Raw genomic sequence first — 20,638 nt, 5'->3', positions numbered from 1 at the left:
AGTGATGGTGGAATGGAAGTCGTTGGGTTTGGTGTCCAGATAGAAATGGGGGAGCTTTGGGAGCATCCTGGTGAGGGATAATATGTATAGGGACTGGATCTGGGCCAGGGCACCTGAAAACATTGAACAGATCCAAAGCTTGTGAGCTGTCATGGATGCGTATAGGAAGGGAATGAACCATGGGGGATGAAACTGAGCCAAGTTATACAGATATGAATTCAGAGGGGCGGAACAAGCTGTAACAGGCATGTTTGAGGCTATTGGGTACGAGGTAGAAGCGGGAGACGCCGGGGGCGGGAACTGTGAGGGTGTTACAGTGGAAGTTGATCCCCAGAGCTAATAAGGTCAGTAATGGTATGGAGACAATGGCCTGGTGCTCCGTGTTGGGGTCCCGTTGGAGGAGTAAGTAAGAGACAGTGTCTGAGAGATGTCGCTGGGCTTCCGTAAGGTAGATCTGTCTGAAAGCAAATTAATCTGTCTGAATTTTAAAGCAATAATCAAGCACTGATTGCACCTGAAATTAGAAGTGAATTCCGGATTTTGCTACACGTCAAGTTATAAATATTCTCGTAGCGATAACTAAACGGAAATGACTGCTAACCTAATCTTTCTGCAACCTTGTTGTTGGAGAGAGCAACGTGAAGCAAAGTGGCAGAACATATTGAGGAAATTCGAGAGAATTTTGGTATTCAAGTAATTGGGAACGACTGGTTACTAATTCAATGTTTTTAAAGAGAGATGGCAATTCTGGATTGCACAGTATGTTTCCAGAAATTCCGAATTAGATGAACGGGCAATTTAAACGTTGGGACTCGATCATAATATGTTGCTCTAGTGATTGGGACGTTTGTGTGAAGTGATTTGGAATGGAATTGAATTGTCCGTTTAAGTGGGCATAGTTCCCTGTCAGCACGTCACATTTGTTTTGAGTTAATATTGCGTAGATAGACTTAAGGAAAAATAACTGAATTGAATTGGCTATATTTCTGACATCCTTCTTATAAAGAGGAGCAAAATTCTTCACGGTTTTATTTTTCCGTCTAAATGTGCAATGTGTAATTATGGTAATTTATAATAATTCGTGTGTAGTACTACTTATTAGACAATCTGTACTGCTCTTGCTTATTTTAATATAACGGCAGTCAATGTTTTACGAGAACAAGGACAGACGTCCGGATTTCCAGACGCGTCACGCTCTTTTCACGATAGCCTGATAACACATGCAGCGTGACAGAGAGTGACCAGAGTGATTGTGATCGAGTGAGAGAGAGGCATCGAGCTTTTGGAAATACTGTACAATGTGAACTTCGCGTCGCACACGAGCATACAGAAATATTTGAATAACTTGTCAAGGAAAATACAGTTCAGAAAAAAAGATTGGGGAATGACGTTTTTGATCCGAGATTTACAGTTTAAAATCAAAGAACAGGTTTTGAATACTTGAGAAACTGACGGGATGTGACGTGGAATCAAAACAAGTTCCAGTAGATCATGAAACTACAGCAGCAGAATTAGCCGTTCAGTGAATCGATTCAATTATATTGTGCGCTTCGACGTTTGCTGAAACTGGAAAGGTTCAGCTAGACAGAGAAAAGAGCAATAAATCTCCCGGTTACATGCTGGTATAGTAGGCAAACTGGAACATTAAATAAAGGGAAAACTCTGAACAAGATGGAAAGAGAACGGATGTCGAGATGGCAAACGCGACTGGGTCACTCCAAAGGTTTGGATAATGCACATTTCCAGACTAGATCTCTCTTTTTTTCAATACCGGATATTACAGCGATATAATGCGCAAGGTAAAACACATTTTTCAGAAAGGAAATATCCAAGCAATCTAATCTATATTAAAAAGTATTTTTTTTTCTGAAATGACGGAAAGGCGGAACTGCTGGGAACAGCAATGTTTTCCGGAAGTTCAACTTATATTTGTTGAAATGGGAAAATTATTTCACCCTTTCAACTGAGCGGTACAGACTTCTAAAATGTTTCCAAACTAAAATAGCAGGGTAGAGTAGAACAATTTTCAACTGCTCTCTGAATTTTGTCTGGGTCACTCCGTAAATAAATGTATTCGTGCAGCTGCTGAAATTCTGAATCACAGAACCCCAAAACTGTGCCTGAAAAAGCCGAATAGACATTTCCAGGTCCGTGTAGAGGCATCGCATGAGAATGAAGACCAGAGTGGTTGTCGCCCAGCAGAGAAGGAAACTCGCCGACAGGCTGAAGAGCAGAATGATGGATTGTCTCCGACTCTCCATCTCCGGATCTCGCTGTTTCCCGAAATTTCCCCGTCCCTTGAGCCGCCGCCGGACTCTGCTCGCCGCCAGTATCTGTCTGACGGTCAGAGCATTGAGGGTCAAAATGAGGAAGAAAGGAAGTAGCGGATTCAACAGACGGTCCACCCAGTAAAACCCCTCAAACCCTTCGGTGAGAGGAAGTGCGGGTCTACCGAAACAGACCCAGTTACCGTTCAAAAAACCTGTTGTTTCCATATATAGGAAGTAAAATGGGATTTTTTTAAAAACAGAAACCAATAGATACTGCGCCAATCACCAAATCCGCAATTTTGGGGGTGCAGTATTTTGTTTTAAGTTTAGCAGAACAAATGGCCACAAAGCGATCGAAAGTGAAGGCGACAGTGAACCAGACGGAGCAATCAACGGCCACGTGACACATGACGTAGTGGACAAGGCAGAACGGAGCGTTGTCCAGGACTCGGTAAAGTCTGTACGCTTCACCCATCCGGTAGAACAGGACTTCGATCATCACCACCATTAGATCCGCCGCAGCCATCGCCACCAGCTAGCGCGTAACACATTTGGAGAGACCGCATTTTCCTCGGCGGAGAATGATGATTGCAACAAGGTTAACTACAGTGAAACAAAAAAAAAACAGAAATAAGAATAAAGAAAATCAAGCGCATTTTGCATAGAAATACAGCCATGATTTGTTCACTTGAAATAACATCCATCGTTTATCCTTGCTGGACATTATCAGCGGAAGTAAAGAACACCTGTGTTTATGCGGTTTGTTTGAAAACCTGACCGCAGCATAAAGCGCTTTACAGTAAGTAGCACATGCTGCATTATCTCCTCACGATCACAGATGCAGCAGCGATGAGTAGAGTCCAGGAATGATAGAGCACAGAAACGCGCCCTTCGGCCCAATATCTCCATGCCGACCGACATGGCCATCTGAGCCGGTCCCGTTTGTTCGCTTTTGGATCACCTCTCTCTAAGGCTTTCACATTTGTCAGACTGTCCAGGAGTATTTTAAATATTATTAATGACCCTGTAAACACCGATTAAAATCACATCAGCAGTAGCTGAGAGCAGCGTGAGGTCTCTGCTTCTGCATAAGTAACCGGAAGGTACTTACCCGGGATACCGACAATTTTAATCACTGTGTAACAAATAGTCCTCTCATCAAGCATTGTTAATCCAGCCTGTTAGTATTTACAGTTCTGTTCGGAATGTTCCCGATTTCTAAATGTTATAAAAGTTGTAAATAGCCAGTAAACAAACTCAAACAGTTATATCAAAGCCCAAATAGCAGATTTCTTTTGCGCCTACTGGGTAAAACTCTTCACCGATCACACGTTGCTGAGAGTCCACCGCGTCTGAATGTTTCCGTCCTAAATGTAGCTGAAGCACAGAATGACATTCTTTTATAAAATAATCGGTTACAAAATGATGAAAACAACTCGTACATGGACTGGTGCTAATTACTGCTAATTAGCAATTATTTCTCTACTGCCAATGGGGAAATAACACGCCTTATTTCATTGAACTGGACGCAACACCAGTCTTAAAGCCTCAAGAGACGTCCGATGCTGGGATTGCAACACCAAGAACGATGTTGTCAAACTACTCCGGCAATGACAGGACATTATCTGAGCATCGCTGGTGGCGACAGTAGTCTGTAATCCTGTTGTTGAATCCACCTCATCAGCGCTGATTCCACTCCAACATTGCGAGTGGAGTCTCTGTCTTGTTATTTCTCTGTGATGGCGCACCTTTAATATCATTCACTTACTCTGCTCCGGTGATTTATTTCTGGAGATTATACATTAACATTATTTTTTTTTCTGGCGCAAACCCTCAGTGTTTGCACGGTTACCGAGTCAGTAGCAAACACAGATGTTGGGAAGTATGCAGAGTGAAATCCAAACCAATGACCCCAGCATTACAGACGTTATCGGCTGCTGTATCAAAGACAGAGAAAAATAGAAAGCATTGTATCAACACCAGTTTAAATGCAAATAAGTAACAGTAACGACATTACAGTCACCAGAGGATTTTCGAAGTTGGAATTCAGAAAGAAATTGATTCAGGGGAAAATTGCGTATTAAGCTGTTAAAGTTACGTATGTCAGTGTGTACCTCTTATATATCCATAAGACCATAAGACCATAAGACAAAGGAGCAGAAGTCGGCTATTCGGCCCATCGAGTCTGCTCCGCTATTTTATCATGAGCTGATCCATTCTCCCATGTAGTCCCACTCCCCTGCCTTCTCACCATAACCTTTGATGCCCTGGCTACTCAGTTACCTATCAATCTCTGCCTTAAATACACCCAATGACTTGGCCTCCACTGCTGCCCGTGGCAATAAATTCCATAGATTCACCACCCTCTGGCTAAAAAGAAAAATCTTCGCATTTCTGTTCTGAATGGGTGCCCTTCAATCCTTAAGTCATGCCCTTTCGTACTAGACTCCCCCATCATAGGAAACAACTTTGCCACATCCACTCTGTCCATGCCTTTCAATATTCCAAATGTTTCTATGAGGTCTCCCCTCATTCTTCTAAACTCCAAGGAATACAGTCCAAGAGCGGACAAACGTTCCTCATATGTTAACCCTCTCATTCCCGGAATCATTCTAGTGAATCTTCTCTGTACCCTCTCCGACGTCAGCACATGCATTCTTAAATAAGGAGACCAAAACTGCCCACAGTACTCCAAGTGAGGTCTCACCAGCGCCTTATAGAGCCTCAACATCACATCTCTGCTCCTGTACTCTATTCCTCTAGAAATGAATGCCAACATTGCATTCGACTTCTTCACTACTGACTCAACCTGGAGGTTAACCTTAAGGGTATCCTGTACGAGGACTCCCAAGTCCCATTGCATCTCAGAACTTTGAATTCTTTCTCCATTTAAATAATAGTCTGCCGGTTTATTCCTTCTGTCAAAGTGCATAACCATACACTTTCCAACATTGTACTTCATTTGCCACTTCTTTGTCCATTCTTCCAATCTATCCAAGTCTCTCTACAGACTCTCCGTTTCCTCAGCACTATCGGCCCCTCCACCTATTTTCGTATCGTCAGCAAACTTAGCCACAAAGCCATTTATTCCATAATCCAAATCGTTGATGTACAACGTAAAAAGAAGCGGCCCCAACACGGACCCCTGTGGAACACCACTGGTAACCATCGGCCAACCAGAATAGGATCCCTTTATTCCCACTCTCTGTTTCCTGCCAATCTGCCAACGCTCTATCCACGTATGTAACTTTCCCGTAATTCCATGGGCTCTTATCTTGTTAAGTAGCCTCATGTGTGGCACCTTGTCAAAGGCCTTCTGAAAATATCTTATAACGAATACGTATAACATTTCCTACTCGTGCTGTGGAGTTTGAAACGGTAAAGTGACGGACAAAGCCGATGTTGAATCCACCTGAGGGACATTTAGATACTGAAACACTGTTTTGTTCAATTAGCTGTAGGAATACAATAGGCTGCTAAGGCTACCATTCACTGTCCTGTGGGTCAAGAGCACAACCATCAACACGTTTCTCCCTAGTGAGAATACCGGCATAATTTAACAAAATACTTTCTGCCATCTATAGATTCCATTCCGATTCTTCTCATGGTTGAACCTAAAAATGCCCGTATCCTGGGCATTCCCTTCGCAGTGCCCTGCAGAAATAAATGCAGGGCCGACAAATAGGGCCACACCATCCCATAAAGACAGAGTAGGTAGGCTTTGGTTCCTGAGGCTTCAGCGAGCAGAGACTGACGAAGAGCTTCACTCCAAGTGAGGTAAGACCGGGTAAGTTCCTTTAATAAATGTAATTACCTTAGGAGTGGGTAATGCAGGCAGCAGTTAGGGCAGTTGAGTGCTCCGTTTACAGGATGTGGGAAGTCAGGGCGAGCACAATCGTCCCTGATTGCTGCACCTACGAAAGGCGCATCCAGCTGCAGCTCCTCACAAACCGAGTTAGGGAACTGGAGCTGGAGCTGGATGAACTTCGGATTATTCCGGAGGCAGAGGCAGAAATAGAGAGGAGCTACAGGGAGATAGTCACCCCTAAGAGTCAGGAGACAGGTAGCTGGGTGACTGTCAGGAGAGGGAAGGGGATTAGACAGAATGAGTACAGCACCCCTGTGACCGTTCCCACCAATAATAAGTATATCATTTTGGAGACTGTTGACGGGGACGACCTACCAGGGACAAGTTGCAGTGGTCGCGTCTCTGGCACCGAGATGGGACCCTCAACTCAGAAGGGAAGGAGGAAAAAGAGGAGAGCAGTAGTGATAGGGGATTCGATAGTTAGCGGGACAGATAAGAGGTTCTGTGGAAGAGATCGAGAATCCCGGATGGTCTGTCGCCTCCCTGGTGCCAAGGTCCGTGATATCTCCGATCGAGTTCTCGGTATTCTCAAGTGGGAGGGTGAGCAGCCGGATGTCGTGGTCCATGTAGGGACCAACGACGTGGGTAGAAAGAGTGAGGAGGTCCTGAAAGGTTAATTTAGGGAGTTAGGTGACAAGTTAAAGAACAGGACGTCCAGGATAGCAATCTCAGGATTGCCACCAGTGCCACATGCAGGCGGGTTTATAAATAGTAAGATAGCACAGATCAACACGTGGCTGAAGACATGGTGCAGGACGGAGGGCTTCAGATTTACAGATAATTGGGCAGTTTTCCAGGGAAGGTGGGACCTGTTCTGGCGGGACGGTCTACATCTGAACTGGAGGGGGACAAATATTCTTGCAGGTAGGTTTGCTAGAGTGGCTCCGGTGGATTTAAGTTAGATACGAATGGGCAGGGGAACCAGAGTGTACGAACAGATGTAGGGGAGAAGGAAGAAAAAGTAAATAGTAAAGTTGTTTGCACAGTTAGTGATAAACAGAGAGTATGACGTGGAAAATTTCTTAAATGCATTTATTTTAATGCTAGGAACATTATAAGAAAGGTGACCGAGCTTAAAGCGTGGATTGATACCTGGAAGTATCATGTGGTAGCTATTAGTGAAACATGGTTACAGGAGGGGTGTGATTGGCAACTAAATATTCCTGGATTTAATTGCTTCAGGTGTGATAGAATCCGAGGGACAAGATGGGGAGGTGTTGCATTGCTTGTCAGAGAAAATACTACAGCGGAGCTCTGGCAGGATAGATTAGAGGGCTCGCCTAGGGAGGCTATTTGGGTGGAATTGAGGAATGGGAAAGGTGGTGTAACACTTATGGGGTGTATGGGACCACTTATGGGACCACCAAATGGGGAGCGAGAATTGGAGGAGTAAGTTTGTATGGAGATAGCAGATATTTATAGTAAGCACAAGGTTGTGATTGTGGGAGATTTTAACATTCCACATATAGACTGGGAAGCCCATACCGTAAAAGGGCTGGATGGTTTGGAGTTTGTAAAATGTGTGCAAGATAGTTTTTTGCAGCGATACATAGAGGTACCAACGAGAGAAGGGGCAATTTTGGATCTCCTGTTAGGGAATGAGATAGGTCAGGTGACGGATGTTTGCGTTGGGGAGCACTTCGGGTCCAGTAATCACAATGCTATTTGTTTCAATATAATTATGGAGGAGGATAGGTCTGGACCCAGGGTTGGGATTTTTGATTGGAGAAAAGCTAACTTTGAGGAGATACGAAAAGATTTAGAGGGAGTGTATAGGGATAATTTGTTTTATGGGAAGAATGTAATATGGAAATGGAGGTCATTTAAAGATGCAATTTTGAGAGTGCAGAATCTTTATGCTCCTGTTAAGTTGAAAGGAAAGGTTAAAAGTTTGAAAGGGCCATGGTTTTCAAGGGATATTGAAACCGGGTTCGCAAAAAGAGAGACATCTACAATATATATAGGCAACATGGAGTAAATTAGGTGCTCGAGGAATATAAACAATTTAAAAATAAACTTAAGAAATAAATTAGAAAAGCTAAAAGAAGATATGATATTCCCTAGGAACTTTAGGGAAGTTAGTGTGGAAATAGCAGGGGCTCTGACAAAAATATTTCAAATGTCATTAGCAACGGGGATAGTGCCGGAGGATTGGCGTATTGCTCATGTTGTTCCATTGTTTAAAAAGGGTTCTAAGAGTAAACGTAGCGATTATCGGCCTGTGAGTTTGACGTCAGTGGTGGGTAAATTGATGGAAAGTATTCTTAGAGATGGTATATACAATTATCTGGATAGACAGGGTCTGATTAGGAACAGTCAACACGGATTTGTGGGTGGAAGGTCACGTTTGACAAACCTTACAGAATTTTTTGAAGAGGTTACTAGGAATGTTGACGAGGGTAAAGTGGTGGATGTTGTCTAAATGGACTTCAGAAAGGCCTTTGACAAGGTCCCACACGGAATGTTGGTTAGAAAGGTTCAATCGTTAGGTATTCATATTGAAGTAGTGAAATGGATTTCGTGTGGCTGGATGGGAGACGCCAGAGAGTGGTGGTGGATAACTGTTTGTCAGATTGTAGGCTGGTGACCAGTGATGTGCCTCAGGGATCTGTTCTGGGTCCAATGTTATTTGTCATATATATTAATGATCTGGATGATGGGGTGGTAAATTGGATGAGCAAGTATACTGATGACACTAAGATAGGTGGAGTTGCGGATATTGAAATAGGTTTTCAACGCTTGCAGGGAGATTTAGGTCAGTTAGAAGAGTGGGTTGAAAATGGCAGACGGAGTTTAATGCTGATAGATGTGAGGTGCTACACTTTGGTAGGACTAATCAAAATAGGAAATACATGGTAAATACGAAGAATTCTGCAGATGCTGGAAATTCAAGCAACACACGTCAAAGTTGCTGGTGAAGCAGCAGGCCACGGAGCATCTCTAGGAAGAGGTACAGTCGACGTTTCGGGCCGAGACTCTTCGTCAGGACTAACTGAAGGAAGAGCTAGTAACAGATTTGAAAGTGGGAGGGGGAGGGGAGATCCAAAATGATAGGAGAAGACAGGAGGGGGAGGGATGGAGCCAAGAGCTGGACAGGTGATTGGCAAAAGGGATATGAGAGGATCATGGGACAGGAGACCCAGGGAGAAGAATAGGGGGAGGGTGGGAAAAACCCAGAGGATGTGCAAGAGGTATAGTCGGAGGGACAGAGGGAGAAAAAGGAGATACATGGTAAATGGTAGGGTATTGAAGAATGCAGTAGAACAGAGAGATCTAGGAATAATGGTGCATCGTTCCCTGAAGTTGGAATCTCATGTGGATAGGGGGGTGATGAAAGCTTTTGGTATGCTGGCCTTTATTAATCAGAACATTGAGTACAGGAGTTGGGATGTAATGATGAAATTGTACAGGGCGTTGTTGAGGCCAAATTTGTAGTATTGTGTACGGTTTTGGTCACCGAATCATAGGCAAGATGTCAACAAAATAGAGAGAGTATAGAGAAGGTTTTCTAGAATGTTACCTAATGTTACAGAATGTAAAGGTTTTCATCATCAAAGTTACAGAGAAAGGTTGAACAAGTTGGGTCTTTATTCTTTGGGACGTAGAAGGTTGAGGGCGGACTTCATAGAGGTATTTAAAATTATGAGGGGGATAGATAGAATTGACGTGGATAGGCTTTTTCCATTGAGAATGGGGGAGATTCAAACAAGAGGACATGAGTTGAGAGTTAAAGGGCAAAAGTTTCGGGGTAACACGAGGGGAACTTCTTTACTCAGAGAGTGGTATCTGTGTGGAACGAGCTTCCAGCGGAAGTGGTTGAGGCAGGTTCGACGTTGTCGTTCAAAGTTAAATTGGATAGATATATCGACAGGAAAGGATTGGAGGGTTATGGGCTGAGTGCAGGTAGGTGGGACCAGGTGAGAGTAAGAGTTCGGCATGGACTAGAAGGGCCGAGATGGCCAGTTTCCGTGCTGTAATGCTTATATGGTTATATGTATGGTTACATGGTTATAAATCCATATTAAAAACCATTATTAGCAGACACACACACAAACACATACACACAGACATACACACACTCACACACACACACACACACACACACACACACACACACACACACACACACACAAACATACACACACACACAGACACACACACAAACACACACACACACACACACACACACACTCACAGACACACACACACACACACACACATGCACACAAACACACACACACACACATACACACACACACACACACACACACACACACACACACGAACACACACACGCGCGCAGGCAAATGAACGTCAGTACATTTATAAATTCCTTGTCGATCTCCCAGTTCATGCCTTTCTCTTCCCAGTCAGAACGCGTTGAACACGGTGTTTCACGGTGGAGTCAGCATATCGATGAACGGATTGATGAAACAGAAGCGACATTTAAACAGCTGCAAGGCCATGTTGACTCTGATGACTGTGCATGACCCATCCCCTTTCATTCATTGTATACTCATGTGCTTTGATTCAATATTAACCGTTATGGGAAGGTAGAGGTTATATCTCAAAAGACGGCAAACCAGTAACATCAGCTCCAATGTTGAAGTAAATATTTGAGGAGGGAAGTGGAAACACTTATGGATTAAACAAAAAGGTGAAGGCTCAGTTACAGATTCTCCCGGAAGGGAGCAGGAAGGCTCGTGAGTGAGCCAAACTAGAATCAGGCTGGGTGGTGAAAGGCAATCCAGGAATCCAGATGTAGAGGTAGGGAACAGAGAAACCAGCAAACTGTGTGCGTACAGACTCAGTCATGACAGAGCAACAGGATCAGGAGTTGGCAAAGGTACAAAGAGGAGAGCAATCTGAGGAGATTGGGAAATATCGAGGGATACAGGCACGGAATTGGATTGTAATTAATAATGGTAAATTTGTGGTGCCAGAATGGGAAAGAAACCAGGTGATATATTGGCACCATCACATTGGTGGGCATCCAGGATCAGATAGAACTATGGAACAGCTGAAGAATCTGTGTTGGTGGCCGAAGTTGCGAGGAGATGTACAACATTATCGTAAAGATTGTTTGATTCGTGCCCAGTAATAACCCAGGTAAATCGGCTGGAGAAGCAGTTTTAAGGCCCACCGAGTAGAAGGACCATGTGTTAATTTGCAGGTTTATTTTGTTGGATCTTCACCTCCATCCCCTGGAGGACAGAAATATATCCTCGAGGTAGTGGATGCGTTCACCAAGTGGATCGATGCTTTCTCAACTAGACAATGAAAACCGCTGGCGTTACAGCCAGGATTTTGTCCGAGAGAGTCGTTACCCCATGGGGATTGCCAAGGACTCTAGAATCAGATCATGGTCCCCGCTACACCGCACAGGTGACACAAGATCTAATGAAACTGTTTGGGGTAAAACAGAGGCTCTTTTTCCCCAATCGACCACAACACTGCGATTGTTGAACGGATGAACTGGACTTTAAAGACAATGTTGTCTAAAATGACTAAACGGCTTATGGGTCACTGTCTTACCCTCTGTTCTTATGATAGTCCTCAGCACAGAAGCATCCTCTCCTGCATTTACACGTTTTAAGTTGACGATCAGGAGAATAAGTAAAAGGGTTAGTTTTCCTGCTTGGCTAGATTTATCACAGACCGAGTACGATAGCATTGGAAAGGACAAATTCAAGCAGCAATTAATTGACTCTATTAAGGAGGCCCATTATAATGCCCCCCATAATACGTGATGGAAGAAACGGCAGAGCGAAGCTTGTTTTGAGGTGCGAACAACACCGCGGGCTTTGGAAATAGGACAGAAGGTTATGATATCACTACATCAGCCGAGCCCCTTCACACCTTCGCGATTTGTCCGGACAGAGCCGGTCCATCAGTATATCCAATCCAGACTTCTCCGTATAATTTGGGTTGATATCATATTAACCAAATCAAACCCCTTGGAGATAGTCAATATCCTCTCGTAGCTGAGTTCCAGAAAACATGTTGTCAATGGGATGTTGTGGACCGAGATGAGATGATCCTCTTAGATTTATGTTTCAGGCAATCGACGGTGATGGGGATGAAGGGGCAGTTGTCCCCTCAGTGAGTTGCACAACCACTTCCAGTTTGTACCCGGAGGATAATGATAGTTCACATCTTTGCACTCGCCCAAGACAAGGCGGAGACAATGAAAGAGAGAAACAGATGGGAGAACGTGTTTATTATGTGGTCTTCTGCAAATAAACTGGGGGATAATTGGTCTGTTATAAATGGATTTTAATAAGGCCTTATTTGGGCCTTATTAGGACCATTCATAACGTCAGAAGGTTTGGTATCCAGGGAAAGCTGGCTGGTTGATTCAGAACTGACGCTCACAGAAGGCAGAGGATAGTTGTGGATGGAGCGTTTTCTCTCTGGATGTCGGTGACCAGTGGAGTCCTGCAGGGATCTGTTCTGAGACCCCCGGCTTTCTGTGTATCTATGAATGATTTGGATGAGGAGGTGGGCGGGTGGCTTATTTTATTTGCAATGATGTGGAGGGAGGTTGGTGGAATTATGAAGAGTATAGAGTTTGTCACAGATTACAACAGGACAGTGACAGGACGCAGGGCAGCGCTGAGAAGTTACAGATGGAGTTCAACCCGGAACGTTTGAAGTGATTCACTTTGGAAGGATGAATTTGCAGGCAGAGGTGATACTTTCTCGAGACGCCGAGGGCCACACATTAGTACGAGTTCCACAATGGAAACAGAGTGATGAGACTCTCTCCAATAAGGGCAGGGCCGCTCATCGGTACGCATTCGGTACAATGGGCACGGAGCGGTGCACTGCAAGAGCAGAAGGAAGGGTGATTGACAAGTGAGCTTGACCACATCCGCTGTTCTGCACTTTCTTATAGTGACGCTCGAAAGGTAATATACCTGACAGTAAATCAGGAGAAAAAAAAAAGAAAACTTAATGGTAAATAGTAGAACAGCCTGGGAACCTGCGGATTGTTCAGAGATTGTACTTGCTATATTTGTTCAAACAGAGAATGGATAGAGAAACAGTGGTAGAATTGTGGCAGGTTTGAGAATATCTTTAAAGTTAAATAGACTGCATCGCACGTCACGGGTGTGGCAGGGTCAAGTCATTGACTGGCAGAGATCAGGTTCCTGCCGAACGGCCCATGTGTGCGCTGGAAAACATTGCTCTTCAAACTGTCCACAGCCCTCGCTAACTTCCCGAAGACACGCTCCCTTTTTGATCGCAGGTCTCTGGAATATCGCTGCGGATCTTTTAAATTGTTTCGAGGAGTATAAGTGCAGTGTATTTTATTGTAACACATATCAGCTGTCACTGTGATTTCCATCATTCAAACCGCAGAAATGACTGGAACGACCGAAAGAAAAGAATGAGGGAATGTTTCCCTGTAATAAAGGTGCTTTCTCCATTTCACCTGCCAGAATAAACACCTTCCCTCAATTTCAGAAGCGAATGTGCTTTGTCAAATGTTACAAAATAAATGACTTCAAGATAAATGCCTACCTTAAAAGGAACACAGATGTAAAAATACCCTATGTAAATAGCTGAAGTCAGGTCTCATGGAAAATAACTTTGTAAACTCGCATTATATTTTGTTTTGAAGTAAAGAGTTTGCAATATCCCTTAAAGAATCAAATTCATGACAGGGGGACAGTGAGTAAAAATAGTTTAACGTAAGTGTTTGTGCAGTTGGTTGTCACTAGTGTCCCTGACGCTAATTGACTCAGTGGAATTGCTCTCATCTCAATAAAAGTCTGCTAAACCGATGCCCAGTCCATCTGAGCAGCTGAAACGTTCCGTACAACTGAACGCTGCTTCTGACGGAATATGGGATATCCGGCGATTTACTACATCGCAGCCATTTACTATCCCACACTTGTCGCGGTTGGTGTCCCCGGTAAGATGCCGGAGCTGGTTACTTTATGTACGGTGCCGTCGTCTTGCTGTTACTCTGCTGTGGTATCCGCACTGTTACTGAGCACAGATGCGACCGTCGGCTGAAACGTGTTTCCGGAATGGAGGGTTCAGGCATTTGATTGTTTTATTTGCATTTTTCGTATTTTGATCGCAGTGTTTTCCTCTTTTGTCAATTAAATTCGTGCCGATATTGTCACTGTTTCACAATCTCACCTCGCTAGGCTTTCTGAAGTGATGCTGGTCTCCGGTTTTCTAGGTCCGAGTCTCTATCAGTGCAGACACTTCCTCCTTATAACAAATGGCAGCTTTTTTAAATGACGGTCCAATCTATGTTCGACACGTAGGTCTGTTCTTCTGTAAATTTTACTGTAATTTTCAGTAAATGAGAAGTCGTGCTTCATATCTCCTTGACTCCACTTTGACACCGCTGCAAACAATCCTTTCAGCTATTTCAGCTCTAATAATGGAAGTGGTGTTGTTTACAGGAGCGAACGACTGCTCACCCTTACCTGAGTCGTGGAACTCGGATGCCTCGCTCTAAACTGTGGGAAGGTCGCCAATCCACCGACACTCACATCCGTCATTGTCCTCCAGCCGGCGTGTAGCGACCGAGCCCGTACACACTGGATTCCCGCTTTCTACTTCCAAACAGACCATACCCTGCGTCGCATCGGTAGAATGGGGGCATTCAGGGAACTGACCATATTTCTATTTTGTTTCCAAATTTCTTGCAGTTAACTTAACGGCGATTGTGATCCTTTCTCGGGGAAAATGCGGTCTCTCCAAATGCATCACCCGTTACCTGGTTGGAATGGCCACAGCGGATCTGATGGTGGTTATCGTTGTTGCTTTAGTGGAACAGACCAACAATATCTACATTTATTCCAGATCCCTGCTCTTTACTCCTGTATGCGCTCTGACAATTACATTTCGGTCTGTAACAACGGACTGTTCTGTTTGGTTTACGGTCAGTTTTACCTTCGATCGCTTCATCGCAATATGTTGCCGAAAGCTGCGGGAACGATACTGCACCGAGAGAACAGCAACGGTGGTTATCGTGACCGTGGTTATAGTGAGCTGCGGGAGATGTGTCCCGATTTACTTTGGCATTGAACCTTACGTCATCATTGACAACACGCCGTGGCGGTGCACCGGCTCATATGAATACGCTACTTCACCCGTGTGGAGAGCATACGAACTACTAGACAGTATTTTAAAACCATTGCTACCAATCGGCTTAATCCTGGTGTTCAACGGGTTAACCGTAAGACATATCGTTGCTGCAATTAGAGTCCGCAGAAGGCTTCGACACAGCAGCGACAATCAGAAAGATGCCGAGGTGGGAAAACGCAGAAAATCGATTATTTTGCTGTTTTCCATATCAGCTAATTTCATATTATTTTGGATGCCCTATGTAGCCCATTCCCTGAAATGGCAACTGCAAAACTATTTTTACGAGGACAGATATTTGAGTTCCCCGGTATACATCCTACAGCAATTTGGGTTAATGTTGCTAATTCTCAGCGTGTGCACTAATACTTGTATCTATACACTGACACAGAGGAAATTCAGAGAAGAGCTGAGGAATGGAATGGTGTATGTGTTTACATTAAATGGCCATCTGTGTAGATAACGCCCGCCTCCAATGGCAATTCAGCGGAGTTTTCAAATAAAGCCGTTTTCCAATGAACAGGGTTGGCAAATATGTCCTAAACTCAATTAATCATATACCTGCTCATCCGGAAATTGTAGAATTCACGGAAGATTGCTGACTTCATGCAGTTCAGGTAGGGAGCAACAGAAACGTTCAATGCTGCTGCCGTGTTTGTTACAATAGTTGGAGTATGTTGCAAACTATCACAGACACTCGACTGTCACAAGGGCAGGGATGGCTGCAGGACTTTCCGTGTTTTAGATGTTGAAAAATGGGCAGGGTCGGGTAACAGAGTGCAAAGGGGGCGCGATGGCAGATCAGGGATAGTAAGGCAGATGCAGAAAGGGAGGACAAAGTGCAGCGTTCGTTTGTTAATAGACTGTGAGATGAACACAGAAACATGAAGGGCGCGATCTCCCTATTTGGAGTATTCTATACAGCCGCTCACCAGATTAACAAAAAGAACTGCAAGGGGAACAGCGAGGAACCGATTGGAAGGGAAAGATCGACACGTGTCATGCTATTGGCACGGGTAAATGAAACTTCCACAATATTCTTTGGCACCTCCCCAGGGTAAAAGGTTTCGGTATGGCATAATTTCTCAGTTGTGTCCAGGAAGGATTCACGTCACTATAAGAAGACACTCGGACTAGCGAACAGTCCAAACCGGATCTAATAATAGAAAAGGAAACGGATCAGGTGACAGATCTCTCCGCGGGTCAGCATGTCAGAGCGATAGGGCAGAACTCCCCGACATTTACCTTGCACGGGGATAGGACCAGGAGCATGGAATGTATTTAATTGGGGCTCTGCGAATTATGGGGCTACCTGACAGGAACTTGTGAAGGTAAATTGGGAAATGGTGTACTCCGGGAAATGCGCAGCAGATATATGGTGATTGTTGAAGGAACAATGACATGAGGTTCAGTATAGGCTTGTCTCTTTATGGCAGGGAAAGGATAATAGCGTAATGTAACCCTGGGAGACAAGAAGATTGGAACGATTCAAGAGGAAGAAAGAAAGATACTTAAGATTTAGGAAGAAAGGATCACATAGGGCTATGGCGAGTCACAGTGCAGACAAGAAAGAATTTAACAGTGGACTTAGAAGAGGTAGAAGGGGGGTTGAGAAGGCCTTGGCGAGTTGCACTGTGAAGAGCAGGAGGAGACTGGAGAGAGTGGGGGCAGATCAGAGGAAAACTTGTGTCTGGAGTCCAAGGAGGCAGTGAATCTCCTCACCGAATACATTGATGAATGTGAACACAGCGAAAAAAAGCAGATATGCTCGAACATGCCGACGCTGAAAAAGAGGATGCGCTGGAAACTTGGAAAACATTATGATGGATAATTTCCCCGATATAGCAAAGGATATAGTCCAGGCAATTTTGGACGGCGAGCGAAGTTACTGCTGAGCTTTTGGACAGGATATTTGTGTCTTCGCTGGCCACAGAGGTAAAACTAGACGATTTCAGGTTGGAAAAAGTTATTCATTTGTTGACGAAAGATAACAGCTATACTTCTTGAAATTATAGACCAGGGAGTCTTACATCAGTAGTGGGTAAGCTACTGGAGAGGATTATTGAAGAGGAAATTAATGAGAATTTGGAGAAACGTAGTTTGGCTACGGAGAGACAACATGGCATGTTGTCCTTTCTGAGCCAGACAGAATTATTTGAAAAAGTGAAATTAAAACAAACAGAAGAATCAGAACAGTAGATGTGGTTGCATCAATTTTGGTCAGGCGTTTGATCAGTTCCCCATAGTAGACTCATTCAGAAAGTCAGGAGGCGGGTGAACCAGGGAAACCTGGCTGCTTGGTTCGCAATTGGCTTACTCACAGAAGGCAGATGATTAGAGTGAATTCTGGCCGGAAGGCAGCGGGCAGCGGTGTTCCACAAGGAGGATCGAAATTTCGGTACACTTTACAACTATACTTGAAATCTGCAGTTACAGTGCTCCGAGAAATAGGGCTGAGGGGAATAACCGATTTAATCTGATCACCCAGCAGCAGCTGGATAATTTATAGAATTATATTATGAAGACTCGCAGTCCTCTTTTATTGTCATTTAGTAATGCATGCATTAAGAAATGATACAATATTTCCTCTGGTGTGATATCACAAAACACCGGACAGACCAAGACGGAAAAAACGAACAAAACCACATCATTATAACGTGTAGTTACAACAGTGCAACAAGACCATAACTTGATGAGGAACAGTCCGCATCTCACGCAGACGGGAGAAGGAACAAAAACTCCCCCTGCCATGCCCGACCACAGTCAACTCTGAGTCTTCAGAAAACTTTGAGCTCCGATCAGCCCTCCGACACCGAGTACCGAGCACCATCTCTATCCGAACGATTCGACCTCAATCATCTTTATTAGAGGTGTACAAGATAATGAGAGGCATTGATCGTGTGGATATTCAGAGGCTTTTTCCCAGGACTGAAATGGCTAGCACGAGAGGGCACAGTTTTAAGGTGCTTGGAAGCAGGTACAGAGGAGATGTCAGGGGTAAGACTTTTACACAAAGAGTGGTGAGTGCGTGGAATGGGCTGCCGGTGGCGATGGTGGAGCCGGCAACGATAGGGTCTTTGAATGGTCTCCTGGATGACTATATGCAGCAGTAGAAAAATAGAGGGCTATGTGTAAAACCCAGGTAGTTCGAATGTAGGGACATGTTCAGCACAGCTTTGTGGGCCGAAGGGCCTGTATTGTGCTGTATGTTTTCTATGTTTCTATGACCGCACCTTTCCGAGATTTAACAACTTTTCCATTTATTTGTGCTTCTCAAAAATGTGTACAGTACAATTAAACCTCCCCCGGAAGTTCAAAATGAACAATCCAGGCTGCCTTATATTTCCACACAACTAAAGGGGAGAATCGGTTAATTACCCTTTAATTTAAATTTTGCACTCTTATTTAATTTAATACACACACACACACACACACACACACACACACATATATACATGTATTAATTTACCTTTTTCGTCTATGATGAATTACATTGTACTGCTGCCGTAAAGATCACACGTTCCAGGACATTGCCGGTGATATTAAACCAGATTCTGACATTGTCAGGGGAGACCCTCCCACCGGTCACGTGATCACACATTACCGCAGATGTGCAGCAGTTGCGGGTGTTACGAGCCTGCGGGTTCGCACTGTGGACTGTTACTTTAAGAGCGCCTGAGTGAGGCGGGACTATGACGTCAATCACAAGCTTTCGCAGTTTGTGCAGATTAAAATAGACAGACAGAGAGATAGATAGAGAGAGAGAGAAAGAGAGAGAGAGAGAGGGAGGGAGGGAGAGAGAGAGAGAGAGAAAGAGAGAGAGAGAGCACAGCTACTCTCGCAGTCTGAGTAAGAGTTGGAACTAAGAACTGCCGGGGCAGGTTTGCTCCAGATGTGCGTGTCTCACACTTCGTATTATCCACCGGAGTGGATTCAGGAATGATCAGTGGGACCACTCGAAGTTAACCCTTGCCTGGGTATATGATGTGGTAACCACTTGAAGACGACATTCCTGTGACAGGTCACTTTTATGAGATATTTGAGTGGACTTTGGATCGATTCAATGGATAAGATCTTCGACGACGGCTCTTTCGTTTATCTGTGAAATTCGACGTGATCGCCTTCTCTCTACGGTTGTCTGGGATTACAGATATCTCTCTCTCTCACATCATTCACATCGTGGACAACTGAACTTGCATATTTCACCCTCGTAAGACTCTAGCTTTGTTTCCAAGTTTGTTACCTCGGAAGCCACACACATATATATACCTACATAACACTGTTAACTTTTCTTTATCCTGCTTAAGTTAAGATATTATAAGTAGTTACTAATAAAGATAGTGGTTTTAACATCTAAACCAGACTCCATTTGTAATCTATTGCTGCTGGTTCGTCACACCGGTTTGTTTCCCAAGTCCCACCCTCCGCTCTGCTTTACTGAGCCGAGGGAGGGATCGCTGACTGCGGGGTGAAGACATCAAGTTCACATCGGTGCGTATCGAGGCCGGTCCCAAGCGGGGGAGGCCTGATGTTGGGCAGTCAGTCCCGTTAACTTCTCCGAATTGGCGGCCTCGCCCCGCTTCCTGGAGCAGAATCTGCCGGCGTCGGTCCGGGTTGTGAGACCTTCACAGCGAACCGTCCGAAATGAACCTCTGCTCAGTCCCTGTTGTTCTAGTTCTGACGGGCGGGGGAGGAATGAGGCGGTGATGCCGGGACTAGACCCCTCTTTCATCTTTCATCTTTCGTCCGTTCAGACAAGGCGGTGGCGTCCAGATCAGTCACCTCCTCCCACTGTGGGTGGGCATTTGTTTTTCAGCCCATTTCACAGTTATGACCTGCTGAAGTGCAGCCATTGTTTCCCGATGTATGACCCTATTTACGGGAGATTTGGACCTCTTGCATTCATCTGTGCTGCTCAAAAAATTGTACACTCCCACACACACACATACACACACACACACACACACACACACACACACACACACGCACACACACACACACGCACACACACACACACACATGTCCTTATTGTGGTTCACAGTTTTTCTCTGTTATTATGTATTACTTAGTATTGCTGCCGTAAAGACAACACATTTTTATGACACGTGCCGGTGATATTGAACCTGATTCTAATATTGACATGAGAGACTCACCAATCCCGTTTACCGCGGAGCTGCAGCATCTGCAGGTTTGTATCCGCTCCCCCACCACCGCTCTCCGCCCACCACAGCGCTGAAGACGCGGAGCTCATACTGCGCATGCCCAGTCTCGATAGTCGGTGGTTTCCTTTCCGTTCAGCGTTGATGCGGATCGTCGGCGGGGAGCCGGGGGAAGATTGACTGTCTGCGGGGGAAGCTCCCATCGGTGAGTATTGAGGCCGGTCCCGAGC

At 44.7% G+C, this 20,638-nt stretch overlaps 2 protein-coding genes across 2 annotated transcripts in view; both read left to right on the top strand.

Annotated features, from left to right (window-relative positions):
* LOC140208265 (uncharacterized) overlaps positions 1-20,638 on the top strand; it is a 515,327-nt gene that overhangs the window by 371,859 nt on the left and 122,830 nt on the right. The gene's annotated exons all lie outside the window — the stretch shown is intronic.
* Positions 20,534-20,638, top strand: part of LOC140208254 (NACHT, LRR and PYD domains-containing protein 3-like) — a 42,360-nt gene continuing 42,255 nt past the window's right edge. The window contains exon 1 of the mRNA XM_072276802.1: positions 20,534-20,613. The gene's annotated coding sequence lies outside the window, so the exon portion shown is untranslated. The remainder of the gene's footprint in view (positions 20,614-20,638) is intronic.

Source organism: Mobula birostris, chromosome 13, assembly GCF_030028105.1.
Source record: "Mobula birostris isolate sMobBir1 chromosome 13, sMobBir1.hap1, whole genome shotgun sequence".
NCBI classification, from domain to species: Eukaryota; Metazoa; Chordata; class Chondrichthyes; order Myliobatiformes; family Myliobatidae; genus Mobula; species Mobula birostris.
This window is presented reverse-complemented; position numbering and strand designations above follow the sequence as displayed.